Below are 11,111 nucleotides of genomic sequence, written 5' to 3' on the forward strand. Positions count from 1 at the left end.
TGTCAGGTTTTGCATTTTGTTCCTAGCAAAAAGCTTTCTTGTTGGAATAAGGGATCACATTTATCCTGGAAAGTTTAGTAATATACAATAAATCTGTCATAGCTGCCACTGTCATCGAAACCTTCAAATGTGAACTCTATAAAGGCTATAAAATACACAACTGAAACTATATATATTTATATGTGTGTGTATATATATATATATATATATCTATATATATATACTACAAAAGGATTTTGTCTAGCCGGACTTGTGATGATGCACTTATCCCCCAATGAACAGTATATATCAAGGTCAATAATGTTAAGGTCACATCTCACTGTTGCACTAAAGGTTAAAGAGGTTGTAAAGGTTCGTGTTTTTTCACCTATGCATTAAGGTGAAAAAACACCTGGCAATGACGCCCCCCCGTTTTACTTACCTGAACGCGTTCACCTGCTGTGCGCATCCACAGCATCCTCTTTCCCACTGAGTCTGGCCGTTGATTGGATAGAATGATAGCAGCGCAGCCATTGGCTCCCACTGCTGTCAATCACATCCAATGACGCGGCCGTCGGGGCAAGTGTATGACATGGGAGCGCACCTGCCAACTAACCCCCTCGGGAAAGAGCTTCCCAGAGGGGGTTAGCTTTAGTGGGGAGGAGCCGAGAGAGCCGCCGTGGGACCCCAGAACAGCAGGATCGGGGCCACTATGTGCAAAACGAACTGCACAGTGGACGTAAGTATAACATGTTTGTTATTTTAAAAAAAAAAAACTTGCCTCCCTATGCTTCTCTGCCACCTCAAATCACTACCAGAGTGCCCTGAAACAAAAGTTTCAACTTTATGAAAGTCAAAACACGCATAGGTGGTTATTTACTTTGCAAGTGCAAACTACGGGCCAGATTCACGTACGACTTACGCCGACGTATCTTCTTATACGCCGCGTAAGTCCACGTATTCTTGAAACCAGATACGCCTGAATTCTGGCTCCATCCGACCGACGTTAGTCTCCTACGGCGCCATCGTATCTTGGGTGCATATTTACGCTGGCCGCTAGGGGCGCTTCCATTGATTTACGCGTCGAATATGTAAATTACCTAGATACACCGATTCACGAACGTACTTGCGCCCGTCGCAGTAAGCTACGCCGTTTACGTAAGGCGTACGTCCGGCGTAAAGTTATCCCTCATAAAGCAGGGGTAAGTCATGTTAGGGTATGGACATCGGAACAGCCGTCGGATTTTACGTCGTTTACGTAAGTCGTACGTGAATGGGGCTGGGCGTAGGTTACGTTCACGTCGTACACATTGAGCTGTCGTATCTTAGGGAGTATATGCAACGTGATTCTGAGCGCGCGCATGCGCCGTTCGTTCCGCCATTCATTTACATGGGGTCACGGTTAATTTTAATACAGCACGCCCACTACCTTCCTAATTTGAATTAGGTGGGCTTACGCCGGCCCATTTATGCTACGCCGCCGTAACTTAGGGAGCAAGTGCTTTGTGAATACTGGTCTTGCCTCTATATGTTACGTCGGTGTAGTGCATATGAGATGCGCTACACCTGCTCAAAGTTACGACGCTGTACCTGAATCTGGCCCTACAAGTGCATAGTGCACTTGAAATTGCACTGAACGTGCACTTGGAAGTGCAGTCGCTGTAGATCCGAGGGGGACGTGCAAGGAAAATAAAAACAGCATTTTAGCTTGCACATGATTGGATAATAAAATCAGCAGAGCTTCCCCTCATTTCAGATCTACTGCTCAGATTTACAGCGACTGAACTTCCAAGTGAAATTTTAAGTGCACTTGTAGTGCAAAGTGGATTTGCCTTTGGTAAATAACCCCCATGGTGTTCTCTCCAATTACTTGCTCTGTAATTACTCCCATACCTGGAAGTACAGCGTTCCTTATGGTTACAGTGGTAGGGCATGGGGAGGGAGAGTAAAAACAGCTTATGGTGTCTAAAGTGGTACTAAAGACAAAATCAAAACATACACAGTCTGTTGCTAACATATAACAAAGCAGCCTTTTTCTTGAGTTTCCCCTTAATTGTTTTTTCAACCTGTTATTCCTGCCAGTAAGCCTTGAAGGTTGAGACAAACCATTTTACTTTAATTCCAGCCGCCACCTCCTGGCCCTTTAAGAGCTTCTGAATGCCAGGAGGCGGAGGCAGGCATTCGGGTTATGTAACCGCTGTGATTGGCTGTCACAGCGGTCACATGACCGAAAAGCTCACAATAGCAAGTATGCATTGGGAGCTTTCCGGTCGTTGCCAGTGAGCACGCAGTGTGCACTCCCAGCACAGAAACTATTTATGTAAGGCCACATATATGCGGCCTCTCTGCGTTAAAGCCCACTCGCCAAGAGGCACCATATAAGAGGTTAACATTGGCGGGGGTACAGAAGACAATCTGTAGGTCTGCACATTACAGTATTTACAGTATTTAGACAATGGTTATTTTGCACCCTGCAGGAAACAAATCGGGATACTATAAAAAAAAATCAAAAAATCTATCTATTGAAAGAATACAGGGGCACCCATGCCTGACTTAAGCAACTAGGGAGATAAAGGAGTCGGCTTACTGATTGGCATGCTGGTCCAAGTCAGAGACTCAAACAACTGCAGCCAATTAGACTGGCTGACAGCCTGAGAACTAGCATGATCAGATGGAAGGGTCAGCAATACAGAGCCTGTATTTATTCAGGACAAGTTGACTTGCCACAAACCTGCCAAGTCTGAGCACAGGATGAAAAAAAGAATAACTAGTGTCTAGCTTCAGGGAAAAACACTCTGTATCTGAAGAGCCAAGGATACAGGCTATTGACATGATATGCAAGTCCTAAAGTGGAGTTCCATGATAAACCTAACTAATCTTAAAAATGATCCCTCCCCGTGTAAGAAAGATGTACACTGCTCAAAAAAACAGGGAACACTACCAAAACGCATCAGTTCTCAATGGGGAAAAATATACTGAATATCTATACTGATATAGACAGGGTAATGTGTTCGGAACAAAAGGATGCCATATCGTTTGATGGATATGAAAATGATCAGACAGAAAAAGGGGAGGTCAACTGCTCACTAAATGATCAACCTACAGAGGGCTGAATTCAAAGACACCCCAAAAATGTGAAAAAAAATTATGCAGCCGGCTAGTCCATTTTCTGAAATTTCATTGCAGCAAATCAAAATGGTACTCAGTAGTTTGTATGGCCCCCACCTGCTTGTATGCATGCCTGCTAACATCAGGGCATGCTCCTGAGACGACGGATGGTGTCCTGGGGTATTTCCTCCCAGATCTGAAACAGACCATCACTGAGCTCCTGAACAGACTGTGGTGCAACCTGGCGGTGTTGGAAGGACCAAGTAGGAACCCAGGACCCACTGCACCAGCGTAGGGTCCGATAATTGGTCCAAGGATTTCATTGTTATACCTAATCGCAGTCAGGGTGCCATTGTCTAGCCTGTAGAGGTCTGTGTGTCTCCCCAGACCATCACTGACCCACCACTAAACCGGTCATGCTGAACAATGTTACAGGCAGCATTACATTCTCCGCGGCTTCTTCAGACCCTTTCACATTTGTCACATATGCTCAGGGTGAAGCTGCTCTAATCTGTGAAAACCAGAGGCGGACCTGCCAATTCTGGTGTTCAATGGTAAATGCCAATCAAGTTCCACGGTACTGGGCAGTGAGCACATGGCCCACTAGAGGACGTCGGGCCCTCAGGCCACCCTCATGAAGTCTGTTTCTGATTGTTTGGTCAGAGACATTCACACCAGTGGCCTGCTAGAGGTCATTTTGTAGAGATCTAACAGTGCTCATGCTGTTCCTCCTTGCACAAAAGAGCAGGAACCAGTCCTGCTGATGGGTTGAGGACCTTCTACAGCCCTGCCCAGCTCTCCTAGATTAATTGCCTGTCTCCTGGAATCTCCTCCATGCTCGTGAGACTGTGCTGGGAGACGCAGCAAACCTGCGGGCAATGACACGTATTGATGTGCCATCCTGGAGGAGTTGGTTTCTCTGTGCAAACTTTATAGGGTCCAGGTATTGTCTCATGCTACCAAAAGATACAGTGACCCTAGCCAAACTAGTGAAAAACAGTCAGAAAAAACAATCCCGTTTTGGAGGTCGTTACATTGTTGTCCATCTACTGTAATGCACCTGTTATCAATTTCATTAACACTAAAGCAGCTGAAACTGGATTAACAACCCCCTTAATATCTCAGGAGTTTTACTGACTTTATATTATACTCTGATTAAAAAGTGTTCCTTGAATTCTTTTGAGCAGTGTATATATGTATCTATTTTCAGGCCGCTCTAGTTCGGTCATGTGATTCGGCTCCCCTGTGTCAGCGAGTGGCGGCTCACCTGCTAAAAAAAAAAAATTATACATATTATTTGCACCCTTCCTTCCAACAGATGAGAATATACTGCTCATTTTTTGAGAGGATGTGGTAACACAGTTCTATTTAGCAGTTCCCAGTCCTGCAGTATTCTTCTTTACCAGTTCCAATTGAGGAGTGAGGACCAGTCACCCAAAGCCTGTCTTCATATGGGTCCCTGGCCAATCTTTTTACCACCTCTTACCAACGTCATCATATACAATGCAGGACCAAGGAATTGCCACTCCAATTCCAGCACTGGAGTTTAGAGAACGAAACTTCTGGCTGTCACAGGACTGTGGAGTAAGGCAAGTAATACTCTGTTCATGCCCTACTTTTGTACAGCATATCCTTCATTAACTGGGGGAGGGGGCAGAACAAAAGTTATTTTTAAGCACTGCCTGGATCTGTCCTTTATGAAAAGACACAACTTCAGGCAATTGATAGAAAAAACTATCTCTGGCCACATACAGGGAGTGCAGAATTATTAGGCAAGTTGTATTTTTGAGGATTAATTTTATTATTGAACAACAACCATGTTCTCAATGAACCCAAAAAACTCATTAATATCAAAGCTGAATATTTTTGGAAGTAGTTTTTAGTTTGTTTTTAGTTTTAGCTATTTTAGGGGGATATCTGTGTGTGCAGGTGACTATTACTGTGCATAATTATTAGGCAACTTAACAAAAAAAATATATACCCATTTCAATTATTTATTTTTACCAGTGAAACCAATATAACATCTCAACATTCACAAATATACATTTCTGACATTCAAAAACAAAACAAAAACAAATCAGTGACCAATATAGCCACCTTTCTTTGCAAGGACACTCAAAAGCCTGCCATCCATGGATTCTGTCAGTGTTTTGATCTGTTCACCATCAACATTGCGTGCAGCAGCAACCGCAGCCTCCCAGACACTGTTCAGAGAGGTGTACTGTTTTCCCTCCTTGTAAATCTCACATTTGATGATGGACCACAGGTTCTCAATGGGGTTCAGATCAGGTGAACAAGGAGGCCATGTCATTAGTTTTTCTTCTTTTATACCCTATCTTGCCAGCTACGCTGTGGAGTACTTGGACGCGTGTGATGGAGCATTGTCCTGCATGAAAATCATGTTTTTCTTGAAGGATGCAGACTTCTTCCTGTACCACTGCTTGAAGAAGGTGTCTTCCAGAAACTGGCAGTAGGACTGGGAGTTGAGCTTGACTCCATCCTCAACCCGAAAAGGCCCCACAAGCTCATCTTTGATGATACCAGCCCAAACCAGTACTCCACCTCCACCTTGCTGGCGTCTGAGTAGGACTGGAGCTCTCTGCCCTTTACCAATCCAGCCACGGGCCCATCCATCTGGCCCATCAAGACTCACTCTCCTTTCATCAGTCCATAAAACCTTAGAAAAATCAGTCTTGAGATATTTCTTGGCCCAGTCTTGACGTTTCAGCTTGTGTGTCTTGTTCAGTGGTGGTCGTCTTTCAGCCTTTCTTACCTTGGCCATGTCTCTGAGTATTGCACACCTTGTGCTTTTGGGCACTCCAGTGATGTTGCAGCTCTGAAATATGGCCAAACTGGTGGCGAGTGGCATCTTGGCAGCTGCACGCTTGACTTTTCTCAGTTCATGGGCAGTTATTTTGCGCCTTGGTTTTTCCACACGCTTCTTGCGACCCTGTTGACTATTTTGAATGAAACGCTTGATTGTTCGATGATCACGCTTCAGAAGCTTTGCAATTTTAAGAGTGCTGCATCCCTCTGCAAGATATCTCACTATTTTTGACTTTTCTGAGCCTGTCAAGTCCTTCTTTTGACCCATTTTGCCAAAGGAAAGGAAGTTGACTAATAATTATGCACACCTGATATAGAGTGTTGATGTCATTAGACCACACACCTTCTCATTACAGAGATGCACATCCCCTAATATGCTTAATTGGTAGTAGGCTTTCGAGCCTATACAGCTTGGAGTAAGACAACATGCAAAAAGAGGATGATGTGGTCCAAATACTCATTTGCCTAATAATTCTGCACTCCCTGTATAAGCATGTTAATGATGCAATGGAGTACTTGGTGATAGAGTTATGCAGCCCAAGGTATGGTAAAATCATACTGAATCAAGTTGTGTTTACTTTAACCACTTAACCCCCGGACCATATTGCTGGTCAAAGACCAGAGCACTTTTTGCGATTCAGCACTGCGTCACTTTAACTGACAATTGCGCAGTCGTGCGACGTGGCTCCCAAACAAAATTGGTGTTCTTTTTTCCCCACAAATAGAGATTTCTTTTGGTGGTATTTGATCACCTCTGCGGTTTTTAGTTTTTGCGCTATAAACAAAAATAGAGCGTCAATTTTGAAAAAAATGAATATTTTTTACTTTTTACCATAATAAATATCTCCCAAAAATATATAAAAAAACTATTTTTTTCCTCAGTTTAGGCCGATATGTATTCTTCTACATATTTTTCGTAAAAAAAAAATCGCAATAAACGTTTATTGATTGGTTTTCGCAAAAGTTATAGTGTTTACAAAATAGGGGGTCGTTTTATGGCATTTTTATTAATATTTTTTTTTTTTACTAGTAATGGCGGCGATCAGCGATTTTTTTTCGGTATTGCGACATTATGGCGGACACTTCGAACACTTTTGACACAATTTTGGGACCATTGGCATTTTTATAGCGATCAGTGCTATAAAAATGCATTGGATTACTATAAAAATGCCACTGGCAGGAAAGGGGTTAACACTCGGGGGCGGGGAAGCGGTTAAGTATGTTCCCTGGGTGTTTTCTAACTGTAGGGGGGGGTGGCCTCACTAGGGGAAATGACTGATCGCTGTTCATACATTGTATGAAGACGGTCAGGCATTTCTCCCCCTGACAGGACCGGGAGCTGTGTGTTTACACACACAGCTCCCGGTCCTCGCTCTGTAACGAGCAATCACGGGTGTCCGGCGGCGATCGCGCCCGCCGGGCACCCGCACGGGAGTCAGGGACGAGCGGGGGGCGTGCGCCTCCGGCGGCATGCACGCGCCCCTAGTGGCCACTAAGAGAGCCAACGTTATTGTACAGGGGAGCCGACCTGCCGCCGTAGAACTGTGGCGGCAGGTCGGCAAGTAGTTAACGGAGAACAAAACTGGCAAATGACTGACCTAAAACTAAAGTAGTACAATCATGGGGTATGTGTGTGTGTGTGTGTGTGTGTGTGTGTGTGTGTGTGTGTGTGTGTGTGTGTGTGTATATATATATATATATATATATATATATATATATATATATATATATATATATATATATATATATATATAGTGTATATCTTACTATAACTAAAATATCGAATATGCGTTAACATGTTATTGTCATTTTTAATATTTCTAAATATGCAGTTTTCCCTGTTTCCCAATTGTTTTCCTGCATTGCCACCTAGTTGTCACACACTGTCCAAATGGAACATATGTCCTGCAATGCGCATGCGCACTAGAGCAAACTGAAGCAATGGCACGTATGTGTGCCGTTGCTTCAGGGTGACGGTACCGGCAGCTCCCGCAACGTCATCACGGCTCCGGCCAATCACAGTGCCGGAGCCGCGATCCCTGGAAGTAAACCCCCGGGAGAGATGTCACTGCTGGAGGGGGTACGAGGACCGCTGCAGGGGCTTCGACGTGAGGCAAGTAATTCATAATGAGCTAGTATGCTATGCATGCTTTTTATAGGGGTTTACAACCACTTTAAAAGGGGTGTACACATTTATGCTGAGCACTGTATGTACAGGGAGAGAAAGACTTGGGTCCCTGATCTGGGGAAGGTCTCAATGGGGCAGGACATGAGGCTTTGAGATCTAGAGAGCCTTTCTATCCACAAACGGTAAATGCTCTTGCTGCACAACACTTTAGCAAATAGAATATCATTCATGTACTTTACAGTTTGTGTGTTATGTACAAATGAGCATGAGTCGTTTATTTATTTCCTTGCCATTGGAGGAGGTACTGCCAGATGCTGTCTGGAAAATGTAATGCAGTGCAAAGAAGACCTTTAGCCATTTCTGTCTCTTACCAGCTCCATTACACTTCCTTGTGCAAATGCTGCAGTTTATCCCTCACACCCCTCCTTGTCAGCACATATATATCTGCTCTATGCGAAACGCCAACATCAGTGACAAGTGACACAAGTGAATACTGATCATGTTATGTATGACTTGCACACTGAATTATCTGGCCTGATGACGCAGTAACAGGTAAATTGCCACTAAGTCAGGACTTACTGTTATAAAGTCAAAAGGGGTTCCAAAAATAAAGAGAGAAACTATAGGGAAATGCATAAAACCATGGACTTGACAATGTGGAGTTCCAGTGTAAAATCAGTAATGGAGATCAGAGAAAAGAGGTGGAACAGGAATACAACGACAACATTATGGATATATGTATTAAATCATATCTTCATGCAGAGAGCCATAGGGCACATAGCTGTGCTATGCAGCACCTACTGAGATTAGCTGAGCTCATCCTGCACAGCTATTTTCTACATCAGGTTGGGACTGGGAGCATCCTTGTGGCTGTGTAAAGAGAGACACCCTGTGGACAAATACAGTACTACAAACAGAAAGCTGACCTCAATTCCCAGCTACTTTATGAAAGAATACCAGAGGTATAGGCAAAAAACTAAAGTGGGGAAAAATATAGATGTAAATGGTCTTAACTGCCAGCAAGAACTGTAATGCTTTTCAGCTTTCTCATCTAGAAGGTATACACAGACCTGACCCTTTTCTCCACAGCAGTCAAAGCAAGGCACCATGGTCAGGGCTGCAATTTAAGAAACATCAGTCACATCTGTGCTCTTTACCAGGAAATAGTACAGAGACACATCGATATACTATTAAAATTACATTTAAAAAGTACTTTTAATGGACTCATAACATTATGTTAAAGTAACAAGGCCAAATCAATATTTGCCATCATGGACATATAGAGTAAACTTTATACATTACAAAAATAGACGCATACAGTGGGTACGGAAAGTATTCAGACCCCCTTAAATTTTTCACTCTTTGTTATATTGCAGCCATTTGCTAAAATCATTTAAGTTCATTGTTTTCCCCATTAACCACTTGCTTACTGGGCACATAAACCCCCTTCGTGACCAGGCGAAATTTCAGCTTCCGGCACTGCGTCGCTTTAACTGACATTTGCGCGGCATGGCTCCCAAACAAAATTGGCGTCATTTTTTCCCCACAAATAGAGCTTTATTTTGGTGGTATTTGATCACCTCTGCGGTTTTTATTTTTTGCGCTATAAACAAAAAAAGAGCGACAATTTAAAAAAAAAAAAAATCTATTTTTTACTTGTTGCTATAATAAATATCCCAATTTTTTAAAAAAATAACAATTTTTTTTCTCAGTTAAGGCCGATACGTATTTTGACGTATTTTTGTAAAAAAACAAAATCGCAATAAGCGACTGGTTTGCGCAAAAGTTATAGCGCCTACAAAATGGGGAACAGAATTATGATTTTTTTTTATTATTTTTTTTACTAGTAATGGCGGCGATCTGCGATTTTTATTGGGACTGCGATATTGCGGCGGATGTATCGGACACTTTTGACACAAATTTGGGACCATTCACATTTATACAGCGATCAGTGCTATAAAAATGCACTAATTACTGTATAAATGTGACTGGCAGGGAAGGGGTTAACACTAGGGGGTGAGGAAGGGGTTAAATGTGTATCCTGGGTGTGTTCTAACTGTGTAGGGGGAGGGGAGTGACTGGGGGAGTTGACCGATGCTGTGTCCCTATGTACAAGGGACACAGATCGGTCTCCTCTCCTCTGACAGCACGTGGAGCTCTGTTTACACACAGAGCTCCATGTCCCTGCTGTGTTCCCGACGATCGCGTGTACCCGGCGGACATTACGGCCGCCAGGTACACGCATCGGCTCTTCAGCGATGCGCCGGGACAGTGTTTACCCGCTGCACGCCCCCCAAAAGCGTGCGCGGGTAATGCACTTTAAAAGACGTCCAAAGACATCCACTTGGCACTTGAGAGCCGCGCTGTTGACGTCTTTTGTCAATAGCGCGGGTCTCAAGTGGTTAATGTACACACAGCACCCCATAGTGACAGAAAAACACAGAATTGTTGACATTTTTGCAGATTTATTAAAAAAGAAAAACTGAAATATCACATGGTCCTAAGTATTCAGACCCTTTGGTCAGTATTTAGTAGAAGCCTCCTTTTGATCGAATACAGCCATGATTCTTTTTGGCGAAAGATGGAACACGTTTTTCACACCTGGATTTGGGGATCTTCTGCCATTCCTGCTTGCAGATCCTCTCCAGTTCTGTCAGGTTGGATGGTAAATGTTGGTCGACAGCCATTTTTAGGTCTCTCCAGAGATGTTCAATTGGGTATAAGTCAGGGCTCTGGCTGGGCCATTCAAAAACAGTCACGTAGTTGTTGTGAAGCCACTCCTTCGTTATTTTAGCTGTGTGCTTAGGGTCACTGTCTTGTTGGAAGGTAAACCTTCAGCCCAGGCTGAGGTCCTGAGCACTCAGGAGAAGGTTTTCGTCCGGGATATCCCTGTACTTGGCCGCATTCATCTTTCCCTCTATTGCAACCAGTCAGTCCTGTCCCTGCAGCTGAAAAACAGCCCCACAGCATGATGCTGCCACCACCATGCTTCACTGTTGGGACTGTATTGGACAGGTGATGAGCAGTGCCTGGTTTTCTCCACACATACCGCTTAGAATTAAGGCCAAAA

The sequence above is a fragment of the Rana temporaria genome, chromosome 2 (genome assembly GCF_905171775.1).
Source record: "Rana temporaria chromosome 2, aRanTem1.1, whole genome shotgun sequence".
In the NCBI taxonomy this organism is placed as follows: Eukaryota; Metazoa; Chordata; class Amphibia; order Anura; family Ranidae; genus Rana; species Rana temporaria.